Source organism: Panthera tigris, chromosome B3 (genome assembly GCF_018350195.1).
Source record: "Panthera tigris isolate Pti1 chromosome B3, P.tigris_Pti1_mat1.1, whole genome shotgun sequence".
In the NCBI taxonomy this organism is placed as follows: Eukaryota; Metazoa; Chordata; class Mammalia; order Carnivora; family Felidae; genus Panthera; species Panthera tigris.
The window spans coordinates 32,152,452-32,165,033 of NC_056665.1; positions in this window are offsets into that span (position 1 = coordinate 32,152,452).

Here is a 12,582-nt window from a genome sequence, read left to right on the forward strand (position 1 = left end):
GTTTGTAGCAGAGGCTGCTCTCTCCCCTCTTCAGAGGGGAGGGCTGCCTTTTCTCCCTGAAGCCACAGGGAATTTCGAGTAAGGCAGACCAGCACGTCCTTCCCCCGGGAGGGCGCGTCTGCGGACCCTGTGACGCTCCTCTGAGCTGCCTGAATAGGGAAAAGGGAAAGAGGAGACAGATGGCAAGTGGAGAGAGCGGTGTGAGGTGGCTGGGTTCAAGCCCACGCGCTGGTGCCCAGCCCGGAAGGACCTCGTGCAGGGCTTTTAAGGTGTGCTCAGGCCCTCCAGAGGGAGCCAGCTTTTGAGCAGAGGATGAGTTGGAGGAGCCAGAGATGCAGGGACAATCCACCCAGGACAGGACAGTCTTGTGAGATTTGTGTCCACGTCCCTCTGTCCCAGAGATCCCCGGAAGAGAGGGCAGGAGGATGGGTGGAGCCGGATCCCCCTTGCTCTGGGTCCTGCGGCTAGGGGGGCAGCACTCTGTCTGAGCAAAGGCGGGGGTGCCTAGAGGGGATGAAGAGGCTCTGCTCTCGGGTCCAGTTACAGAAACCAGACTGCTCTGATAGGGGAAAATGGCGGGGAGCTGTGCCACTCAGCCCTTGTCATTGAGAGCCCTGCCACCCAGCAGGAGAGGGGATTTGAGCAGGACCCAGTGCGAGTGCGGTGAGGAGGGTGGCTGTTAGAAAGCAATTTTATACCTCAACAAACTGCGACTCAAATAAATGTATTACACGGGAACAGAATCATTCTTAAAAATAAAAAGGAAAAAAAAAACCAAAAACCCGAGCTTTGGAACCTTGTAGGGTGGGGCAGGTACAGAGGTGTGGGATGGGAGCATCTGTGAGTGAAGACGGAGAGAGGCCATCAGCAGGGGACCGAGGGGGTGGATGAGACATCTTGCCCTTTTGCTTGCAAGTGACGGAAGCCTGGTTCACACTAGCTTCAGCAGAAGTGGGATTTATTGGAAGGGTCCTGGAGCATCTCACAGAATCTAAGTAAGAGTCTGACAGTTGAGACTGCTGTCTCTCTCTGCAGGAGGGGCAGAGAGAGAGGGAGAGCTAGAGAATCCCAAGCAGGCTCCCCACTGTCAGCGCGGAGCCCAGTGTGGGGCCCGATGCGGGGCTGGAACTCAGGAACTGAACCGGGAGGTCATGACCCGAGCTGAAACCAAGAGTCTGACCAAGAGTCCCACTAAACCGTCCAGGCGCCCCCTTCTTTTTTACTTCCTGCTGCAGGCCAGTCTCGCTGTTTCCTCTCACTGTAGACTGGTCTCCTCGCAGGGCAGAAAATACCACCACTGACAGCTTCCAAGCGCTGGAGTTTGGAGGTTCCGCCACAAGACAGGACTGACTGCCAGTGGCCCCAGAGGAGGCCTGGACAGTTAGCCTGGCCCCAGGAGGGCAGCTCCACAGAGAAGCGGCGAAGGACCATCCCGGGAGAAAGAGGCTTGCTGTCCATCAGACAGTCTGACACTGGCCTCCTGCAAAGACGTGGCTCCCATTAGAGGTTCTGATGACACTGTGCCCTTCAGCCTCATGAGACCCATGGCAAGGGAAACAACAATAATATAACTAGTAATCATAGCTGGTGTTTACTGTGTGCTTACTGTGTGCCAGGCCCTGGGCTGTGCTCTGGATGAAAAATGTCGTTTATTCCTCACAGAAACCCTATTACTTACACCCATTTGGAGGATGAGGGTCCCGCAGCTTGGAGAGGTCAGGAGCCCAAGGTCATGTGGCTAGTGAGGGGCTGTCCTGGCACTCTGCCCGTGTCTGTCTGGCTCCCCACCCCACCCTTTTTCACCGTCAAGCTCTCCTGCCTCCCAGACTGAACGGCTGGGCCCTGGTGTTTCCAGAGAAGGAAGGAGAATCTTTCTGATCCGGGGTGTAGTTCCACTGTGTGGACTTACAGGCATCACAGCCAGAGCCTGGGAAACTCCCTGGGACCTGGCTGCATCACCGTGAGGTCTCAGAGGGTGGTTAGGAGCATCTGAGATGATTCTGTGGGAAGCCCCTGCTGTGGTCGGTGGAGTGGCTGCGTGGCTGGCCCCTCCATCCTGGTGGCTTTGAGGGTAGAAGGAACCCAGGTTCTGGCTTTCCCTCCTCCTGCACAAGAGGGAGGGGTTTCCTTGTCCCTGTCCACCCCCCACCCCCACTCCAAACCTGGGTTTGCTACAAGGGCTCTAGCTGGGTCCCTTGTAGACTGCAGGCAGTGCTATCCTCAGCAGAGGGCGCCAAAGCCTCTTCACACACCCAAGGCCCAGGCCTGGTGCAGGAGGGGAGAGAAGAGAGGCAGGCTGGCCGAGGGCAGGGGTTGAGGGGGGGGGGGGCGTGCAGCTGGAGGCTCCCTGCCCATTCCTCCTGCTTCAGTCAGCCTGAGGTCTGCACCCCTACACCCTGAGCCGCACCCTGAGCTAACAGATACACGAATGCCCTCGTGGGTGCCCCTGCAGCGGTCCAAGAAGGTCAGAATCAGGGTATAGGGACAGATACTCTGTCCATAACAATCCACTGATTTTACAGATCCCAGTAAAGCCATTTTCTGGGCAGGCAGTATAATTCTAGTTTCTGTCCTACTGTGGGGCAGGCAAAGAATGACTTTGCAGGAAGGGAGGTTACCAACCCCGGAGGTCTTGGCCAGGTAGGTCTTGGCTATAAGCTCACCCTTGTCATCCTGGTTGACCATCCCAACAGTCCTGTGAGCCAGGGCAATAGTAGCCTCACTTTACAGCTGAGGATGATGAGGCTCCGAGAGGTTAAGTTACTTGTCTGAGGTCACACAGCTAGGAAGTGGTGAAGCTAAGATCTGAACCCTGGTCTCTCTGATCCCAAAGTACATGCCGGTTTCACATCCTCAAAACCGGATTTCTCCAACTCGTGTTTTCCTTACGTGCAGACCCCCGACAGTGAAGTTTCTGGAGCCGCAGCTGGCTCGTGGCTGGAATGACTGAGCTGAGAAATGAAAGTTGATGGACTGTTAGTGGCCAGTTTCTAGGAGTCAAGGAGTAAGAGACTATATTTAACAGTTTGCTGTGGGCTCGTCAGCTGATAGGGCGTAAGGGCCCAAGCTGGGAGAGAGGAGAGGGAGGCAGAGACAGTGAGACAGAAATGAGAGAGACAGAGAGAGAGAAAGAAAGAGAGGGAGAATGAATATAAGGTGCCCGGCTGCCTGGCCTGGCTTCTCACCCTCACAGTGGGTCTCTGTCGCCAGCTTTGAATGGAAGCACGATGGCTGGTTGAGGTCTCTTTATGAAGGGAAGGCCCGGCAGTACCTCCAGGCTCATGGGACAGAGAACAGGGCTTGCCGAAGAGAATCTTCCAGGCCTGAGGGTGTCTTCTCCGCATCCGTGACTTTGGTGTACGAGCCATTCCAGCTTGGGGGTGCTGGGGCTCTCTCCACCAGCACCTGGCACAGCTCAGGTCCAAACAAGAGTCTCTCAGCACTACAAACATGTCCTAGATGTGGTCAGGCTTTGATTTACCTGACCTCAGTTGCCCCTCTTTGTGGGCGGGGACATCTCTCTTCTTCCCACAAGAGGAAATCCAGACGCTTGCTCTAGATATGCTTGGGCTTGGTTTTCTGGAGCAGTCAGCTTCCAGGGGAACTGAGAGATGAGTTCTGGCCTTCTCACACAGAGGTCTGTGGTTCTGCCCCCGCCTGCCCTTGACATGCTTTCTGGGCATTTCTCTCCACCCCGTCTCCACCCTTCTCCCCACCCCAGCCTCCCTGCCTGTCCTCAAATCCCTCAAGATGGGTAGCACATAGGCCACCGGTCCCCAGGCCTCGGCTTCCCGAGAAGGCAGTGAAGCTATAAATAACAACAGAACTGCTCTATGTGTAGAAGTTGCACCAACTTTCCAGAACTCTCTTAGGCAAGCAGAGAGGCACTGGGCTGGAGACCAGGAGACCAGCCTGGCCCATCCCATCTGTGTCACTTGTGACTGAGAGCCAGCCACTTCCCTTGCCCGGCCTGCGTTTCCCTGACTGACACTCAGGATTCTCTGCGGTTGCCTGCCGTTCGGGCCAGGGCTTTTCCCTCCAGACCACACTGCCTTGAGGGGAAGCACGAGGGCCCAGCACTCCCACCCAGGCTCTGCCACTTGACCTTCCCCAAAGGGCATTCTGCTCTGCCCCTTGAGGGAGGCTCACACCTGAGCAACCTGGGAACCCTAAACGGGTGGGGGTGGGGGAGGTGGGTGAAGGAACTCACCTGAACGAAGAAAAAGAACCCGTTTGTCGCAGCTACCAATTCCCATGGTGTAAATACTGCCCCCCATGATTGATTTCAAGCTATCAACATGATGCCCCTACATGCAGAATTGGGAAAAGCTGTGAAAATAATTTTTTTCGGAGCCAGGACAAGCTGACTGCGGCATGCCACCGACTAAGGGGAAGGCGGGTGAATCTGGGGGTCCTAACCTCAAAGATTCGCAGAATCCCATGGTGGAGGGTGGGGGAGCCCCCAGGCAGATCTGTGGATCTACACGTCCCTCCCCTGGGTTGTTTAAGAAGGGGGAATGAGAAACCTAAGAGAGCATTGGGAAGGAATTTCTTTCAGAAACAATCAAATCACTTCGCGATTTAATTGCCTAAATATTTTTTTACCTAATTTAAAATCACTCGTCATGTGAGTAATTGGGCAACGCATTATTGAATTACGGAGGAATTTAGTACCTAAATTGAAGAAGCAATCAAACATTTGCTTTTTGGGTCAAGCAGTTGATTGATACCTGGGGAGGCATCCACACCGTGGCTGTGGGGCCTTGCTCTCCGCTCTCTGGGCCTCTCTTGCAAGTTGCCGCGCACACCCCGGGACCCTGAATGCGGCAGAGCCTCCGTGGGGCTCCCCTGGCCCGGGACCCTCTCCGGCCTCCCCTGTTGCTCCTGTTTTTATTCCATTTTTGCACCACTCCTGAGTTGTCCTTTTTTGTCACTGGATTCTTCCCTCGCTGCCCTTGGCTTTCACGTTTCTGTCCTCTCCCTTTCTCCAGCTGTCTTTCTGCCTCTCGGTCTGCCTCCCTGTTTGCCTTGTCTCACTCCCTTCTCTTCTTCTCTGTGTATGTTGTTTGTCTGTGAGCTTCATCTCTCTACGTCTCTCTTTCTCTTCTCTCCTGGGCTCTTCCTTGCCGTCCCCGTATCTCTTAGTCTCTGTTTTTCCTGGAGTCTCTCTTTACTACACAGACACACGCAGAGACACGGACATGCATGTAGACACACACACACACACACAGACACACACACAGACCCATGCGGACACGCATGCACAGACACGAATACACAGACACACACACAGACACACAGAGACACTTAGACCCCCCTGCCAGACACACAGACCCACACAGACACCCGGCTGCACTCTGGTCCCTGGCTCCTGTCTGCATCCATCCGGGCACCACGGTGCCCAGTAGGCACTCCCCCTCCCCGCCCCCGCTAATTCAGCCCTGCCTCTTGAAGGAAGCCCTGAGCGGAGTCCTGTGCCATGAGCCCACTGACATACCACATACCGACATCCCTGACATACTGAGATGCCATCACACCTGGGAGCCACAGGCTGTGGGGAGGGGGGAGGGAGGGCCAAAGGCCATGATAGCTCGCTGAAGAAAACTAAATTCTTGATTTGCAGCATTTGCCAATTTCCACGGTGTAAATACTCTCACCACAGCTGACGCAGGCTAACCGACACAATGTCAGTTGAACGCAGAAGTGGGAAAAGATGTACTTTGGTTCTTTCGAGCCGGTGAAAGCTGACTTTAGCACACCACCGGGCAAGGGGAAGGGGCTGCCTGCCTGCCTGCAGGAGCTGGGGGTCTGCTAATGGGGCTGGCCAACGAGCAGCCACTGTAGTCTCCCTCTGAGCATAAAACAGAAGCGTAGAGGGGGCAAGGCGTTGCAGGCGGAGGGCAAGAGCCAGAGTGGAGGGAAAATCGCTGTTGTGGGCGGCGCAGGTGACCGTGAGCAGTTCAGTGTGGCCAGAGTGTGAGGGCTGAGGACGGGAAAGGTGAGAGGTGCTACAGAAGAGGCAGACGCGGGCCAGGATCCCTGAGGGCCTTGAAGGCTGAATGAAGGAGTCTGATCTTTCCCGGTGGGCAGCGAGGAGAGTAACATGATCTGTTGCCTTAGTTTGGCTTCCCAGGAAACAGGTTTGTTGATAAGGATTTGAGTTCAGTCCTTTGCTTGGAGAGGATTTCGGGAAGCAGGTGAGGGAGTGGGGCAGTGAGACCAGATGGCGAGGGAAGCGGAGCAAATGTGTACTATTCCTTCTGCTGTTGGCGATGGGGGTCCAGTCCCAGTGGGGACGTGCCTTAGAACTGTCCAATTGAGGGGCAAGCATCCACCAATTCTCATTCCTTGTTGGTTGGGGGTTGTTCCTGGGGGGTTAATGCCCTTGGCATTCCAGTCTGACCTATGTGCGGGCCAAGTTCAGTCCAGGGCCAGAGAATGCCCTTGTGAAGAGAGACCAAGAAGCCTATGGCGTGGGCACCAGGGTGGGAAGCAGCAGAGAAGCTTGTTCCGGTCAGTGCCTTTTGAGTGATGCCTTTGGACCGGGTGGCACAGAGGTTGCTGGTGACTCTGGGAGGATGGTCTCAGTGGGATAAAGGGGGCGAAGCCAAAGAGGACTGACTCATGGGGAGAAGGAGAGACAATACAGAGAATAGAAGCTGTTCTGAGAAGTATGGAAAATGGGAGCCCTATTGGAAGGTACTAGGGGCTGAGGAGCAGGGGAGCTGGGAGCAGGCTGGGGAGTTGCCCACAGCCAGGGAGAGCAAGCGGGTGAACCGCAGGGTCAGGAATGCACTACTCAACCAGCTGGCAGCCCCAGACGGATGGAAGGGTGGGTCGGCCCTCCCCAGGGAGCCCCAGCCCGCACTGACTCACATAGAACAGCCAGAGCATGGAGCTGACACCTTGTACCCCCATCTTTCTCCTTGGGAGCCACGGACAGGCACGGCATGACCCAGTTCTGCAAGCATTTATTTGATCAAGTGGAAACAGACGAGGCCTCTTCTCTCCAGGGAAGCAGATCCCATGCCAGGCATCGAAGGGGGAGAGGAAATGAGGAAGACTCATCCTCACAGTCTAGGGAAGTTGCAGGTGAGCAACGAGATGCACACAGCAGGCTGGGGGCATATGCACCAGTGGGGGCGCCAGCGAGCACGGTGGAGGCCCAAGAGGAGGCAGCTGTTTTGCCTGGGCTGGGGCAGCTGAGCCTTGAAAGATGAACATGTAGAAGCAGAGAAAAGAAGGAGTGGGCATTCCTGGACTTCAAAGCCTCCCCAGCCTGCTTAAGCCTTCCTGGTAGCTGGTTATCACACACCCTCAAGACCAGGGATCTACTTCCATAGCCAGACCCTTCCCCCACTCCTTGGATGGAATCAGCCTGTCCTTGTTTGGGAGATGTCCAAAAGAGGGTGCTTGGGAGGAGGTGAGCGGCGTCACATTGGGCCTCCAGCTTGAGGGGAGAAGGCTGCTTGCTTGGGTTCGGTTTCTTGGTGTCAAAGGCTATATAATAACACCCTCCCTTCCCTGCAAAATATCCAAATCCTGACCCCCAGAACCTGTTACCTTATATGGCAAAAGGGACTAGGCAGATGTGATTAAGTTAGGGATCTTGAGATGGGGCGATTCTCCTGGACCATTACTTGTCCGATGTAATGCCAAGGGCCCTTATAAAAGGGGGGCAAGAAGGTCCAAGGAGGAAGTAGGACATATGACAACAGAAATAGAGGTAGGCCAAGGATGCTGGCGGCCTCCAGAAGCTAGAAAAAGCAAGGAGGGGCACCTGGGTGGCTCAGTAGGTTGGGCGTCTGACTTCAGCTCAGGTCATGATCTCACAGTCTGTGAGTTTGAGCCCCGTGTCAGGCTCTGTGCTGACAGCTCAGAGCCTGGAGCCCGCTTCAGATTCTGTGTCTCCCTCTCTCTCTGCCCCTCCTCTGCTCATGCTCTGTCTCAAAAATAAGTAAAACATTAAAATAAATTTTTTAAAAAAGGCAAGGAAACAAATTCTCCCTTAGAGCCTCCAAAAGGAACCGGCCCTACTGACTGACACCTTGATGTGAGCTCAGTTGAGACTGCTTTTGGACTTCTGGTCCCCAGAACTGTAGGAGAATAACCATGTGTTTTTTATGTGTGTTTTAAGTCACCAAGTTTACCGTGATTTGCTCCAGCCCCAGAGGAAGCAGACCCAGTGATGAAGATTTGCATGCTCTTAGAGAGTGCCCCTCTCCTGCAGGGAGTGAAGGGAGCAGAGGTGGGTAGAGGGAGCAGCTGAACTGCTGGGGAGTCACAGTTCCAGAAGGACGCAAGAGCACTTGGCACATGACCCACACTCGCTGAACGGGGGGGCCGCCGCGGGCGGGGGGTGTGGCCTTGGATGACAGCAGTTCTTGGGGAGGGACCATGAGCCCTCTGCAGGCCACACTCACCTGGTCCTGAAGGGAGTCTGGGGGCACAGCTCAGTATCCCCGCAGCTCTGGAAGGTGCTCCCTCCTGAGCCTTCCTCCTCTGGTCTGCAGGCCTGGCACCGGACCACTTTCTAACATTCTAGGCTTCTTCACCTACCAAGGAACTCCACAGTGTGTCCACATCTTTCCCTGAGCAGGGAACTGGGGTTTTATTCCCAGTTTCTACAGCTGCCAGGCACCGTCCAGGCACCGCTGTCATTAATCCTGGGAAGAACCCTAGCTATCATCCCATCTTACAAATGAGCAAATGGATACTCAGAAGGGTGATACGAATGCCCAAGTTCAGGGCCAAGATGCTCCCTAGGTCTGCCTGGCACTTCTTCACTGCTCTGTGACTTTGCCTCCCGTCACTCACCATTTTCTTGCCAGCTGTGCTATGTGGAGCAGGCCATTCAACCTTTTGCTTGGCACAAAGGCACCATCTGCCAAGGGGCTGCATCTACCCAGGGGGGATGGCCTTTTCACATTGTCACAAAAGTTCAGCAATGGTTCTCAGTGGGCAGGGATGGGTTGGTTTTGCGGGAGGCCCGTGTTACAGCTCAGACCTCAGAGCCTGGAATCCAGAGTCTAGAAGGGAAGTAAGAAGCAAATGCCTACCAACTCACTGTCGCAGTAACAGAAGCCACTGGAATCCCTCTGTGGGTGTTACCCAGGCCCTCCCAGAGATACGTGGGGGGAGCCTGGGGACTCCAGGGTGGCCCATTTCTGAGCCTTTGACTGCTTCTCTCTGCCAACCACAGAAGGGCACAAGTCCACATTAACTACCCCAAAGCAGTCACTTCCCTACTCACCTCTCACCTCTCCCTTCTCCCTTCCCAGTCCTCTCTGCATGAGCTCCAGATTGCTGTGCCTCAAAGCCAGCCTTTCAGAAACTTCCATGGTTCCACCTTGTCTAGACTGGCGGTTAGTGCACATCTCTCTCTCTCTCTCTCTCTCTCTCTCACACACACACACACACACCCTCCAAGACCAACAGCTGCTCCTTTCTCTCCCCTCATTTCCCTTTGGCTCCCTGCCATCTCCTGTCCCCCAGATCCCACCTCCAGACCTTTGCACAGACTGTTGCCTTCCCGGAACTCTTTCCTTATCCTTTCCACCATCTAAATATTAACATCCCTTACGTGTTACACAAAGACCCTCTGCTCCTGCGGGGCAGAACGACATCTGGCATCAGCTGGGCAATGGGCCAGGACAAGGATTCGGGGAGTGTGGCTTGGTGCCTTGAGTGCCCTGGGGACTGGGTTTGAAGAGCGCCCCTGGTGTGCCCTCTGTGGGGCCCGCACCAGATGGCAGCCTCCTCCAGCAGGGTTGATGGCTCTTCTGGCTCTGAGTGGCTTCCAGGTCCCCAGGAGGCTCCCAGGGCCCCCTAACTGGGAGAACCAAAAGCAGAGAAACTAAAGCTCATCAGGCCTTTCAGTCACCGCTGCTGCAGGATTCCCAGGAGACCACCAGCTTGTAAGCCAGTCAACACACATTTATTGAGATTGGGGACCAGAAGATAGCGAGTGTGAGCGACTAACGTGCACTGGCCCATCCAGGAGCCACTAGCCACAGGCGGCTACCACACACTTTTAATGTGGCTCGTCCCAATTAAGATGTATGTGCCGAAAATGTAAAATACACATTGGATCTCGAAGACCTAGTAGAAAAAAGAGAGAATGTAAAAATCTCGTGAATAATCTTTATATTGATGGGGCGCCTGGGTGGCTCAGTCGGTTAAGCGTCCAACTTTGGCTCAGGTCATGATCTCGCGGTTCATGAGTTCAAGCCCATATCGGGCTGTACTGTCAGCACAGAGCCCGCTTCCAGATCCTCTGTCCCCCTTGCTCTGCCCCTACCCCCCTCTCTCTCTCAAATGTAAATTAAAATAACATTAAAAAAATTTTTAAATACTCTTTATATTGATTACACAGTTGTAACAGTAATATTATGGCTATATTGGGTTAAATAAATCTTCTCACCCGTTTCTTTTTACTTTTTAATGTGGCTACCAAAATATTAAAAGATGCTTCTGTGGCTCACGTTATATTTCTGTTGGACATTGCTGGTCTTGGGTGGAGAAAACATAGGGGAGGTCCCTGGATGGTTGTTCACACGGTGAAACAGGTAATGTTTAGAAACTGGGTAGAGAAAACAGAGGCGGCCTCCCACTCCAGCCCCACATGGGGACCTGCGGACAGCTGGAACTGGCCGCAAGCACTGGCCCTGAGGCTCACCCTGCAGCGGGAGCGCAGGGCTGGCGTGGCTGCTGGCTGTGGGGGCGTGTCCTGGAGCACGGCCTTTGCTAGTGGGGACAGCACATCCTGGGTGTGTGAGAGGGGCGGGGGTCGTGGATGAAGGCCTGCGGGCCCAGGGAGGAGTCTGACAGATCCTCTCCAGGTGGTCCTCATTACTACCCCGAGATGATGACTCTGCTAGGTCCCGCTCTCCTCAGGCCACCCTGGGTGGTGATGGTCCACAGGCCATCAGGACGATTCTCATCACTCACAGTGAATGATGCTGGACCACGCACTGTGTGCGTGTTTTGGGAAGGGAGGGAATTCCCAGTCAAGAAAGGGGGCCTGAGAGAGGGTACGGTGCTCCCTGCACCTGCTCATGGGGCTCTGGGGCTGTCCAGAGATGCTTCCGAGGGGATCCCAGGGGCTCCTCCCTCTCAAGCTAACGGCCCGCTCCCGGCAAATCTGCAGCCAGAGTAGAAGGCTTAGGACTTCTGAGAGCCAAGAACAACAGATTCCTTCCCTCTGCTCCCCTTCCAGTCCCCCAAAACAGCTCTGGCCCAGGGGACTAGGCTTCCTCCCCTGCAACCCCTACACCCAGCCAGAGCAGGGAAATTTCTGGGCAGGTTGCCTTCTCCTTGGAGCAGCCTTGCCTTCCGGGTGGGATCCTGGTTCGTGGAGGAGGCGCGCCCTCTACAGGACGAACGTGCAAGTGCAGGTTCCACAAGAAGGAGGTGGCTTATTGTAGAGGCTATACCTTGGGGCTGTGGGAAGTCATGGGTCCTGGAGATGCCCTCTCCTGTGGCTACTTCTTCTGGGGTTACAGAATAAGTGATACTGGTGCACCTTACTCCTGCAGTATCTTCAAGACAGCTATGGGGTCTCTAAGTTGACGTTTGCTGGACCAAACGCATTTATAGACATCCATACTATAATCCATAAGGTAGGTATTTTTATTTCTAATTTATAAGTGAGAAAACAGAGGCGCAAAGAGGCTTATTGCCCAGGCTTACCCAGCTATTACCTGGAATCTGATTCCGGAGCCTATGGACTATAAGGTGTGGCCTTTTAGGAGGGAAATAGAGCTGTGAGCATAGTGTCAGACCCACAGCTCTGGAACCCTTCACTGAAGGGACTGAGATGAGGGGAGGGTGAGGGAGAAGTGCAGAGGATCTGGGCCATGGGGTAGGAGAGACACTGGGAGTTTCCAAGTTCTCCCGAGGAGACATTTGTCAATGTCTCCCAAGCCCCAGTTACCGTGTGCTATTTTTCGACACTCACCCCTCTTCCCCGCTGCCACAAGGCAGGTTCATTCCAGAGTCCGTGACCCTGCCATCAGCCACCTCTGCTGGGAACGGAAGGAGAAACAAACTCACCTGTTCACTTGGTGGTCACACTTCCTCCCACTTCACAGAGCTCAGTGGGGCTGCGATTTCTCCAACCATGGGGTCACTTGCACACCTTCCCTGAGCGGAACGGGGGTGTAACAGCCGAGTCTTTCCCAAGGAGACAGAAGTCAGGAGTTGTCTCTGAGCTTTCTCTGGGTCTGTCGTTGGGGGCCTCCCCCGACCCTCCCTTCCCCATCATGGAAGACCTTGTCTGTCCTCTTCACATTCCCCCCTGGTACCCCTGCCTTCATCTGACAGGTTCTCAAACACCCTCCCCTGCTGAGGTGAAGGGTTTTGAGAGCCCGTTTTCACCAACTCCCCCTCCCCATCTTCACCTCCTCTGTCTCGTCTCCACCCGTCAGCTAGCTCATATTGGTCACACAATGACCGTCACCACCCATCACTCCACCCGGGCCACCTATGCTACCGGCATCGTGGCCACGGTCACCCACCACCGTCACCACCACCGCCCTTCACTCTCTCCCAGCACCCCTGCATCACTGTCCTCCTCCTCCC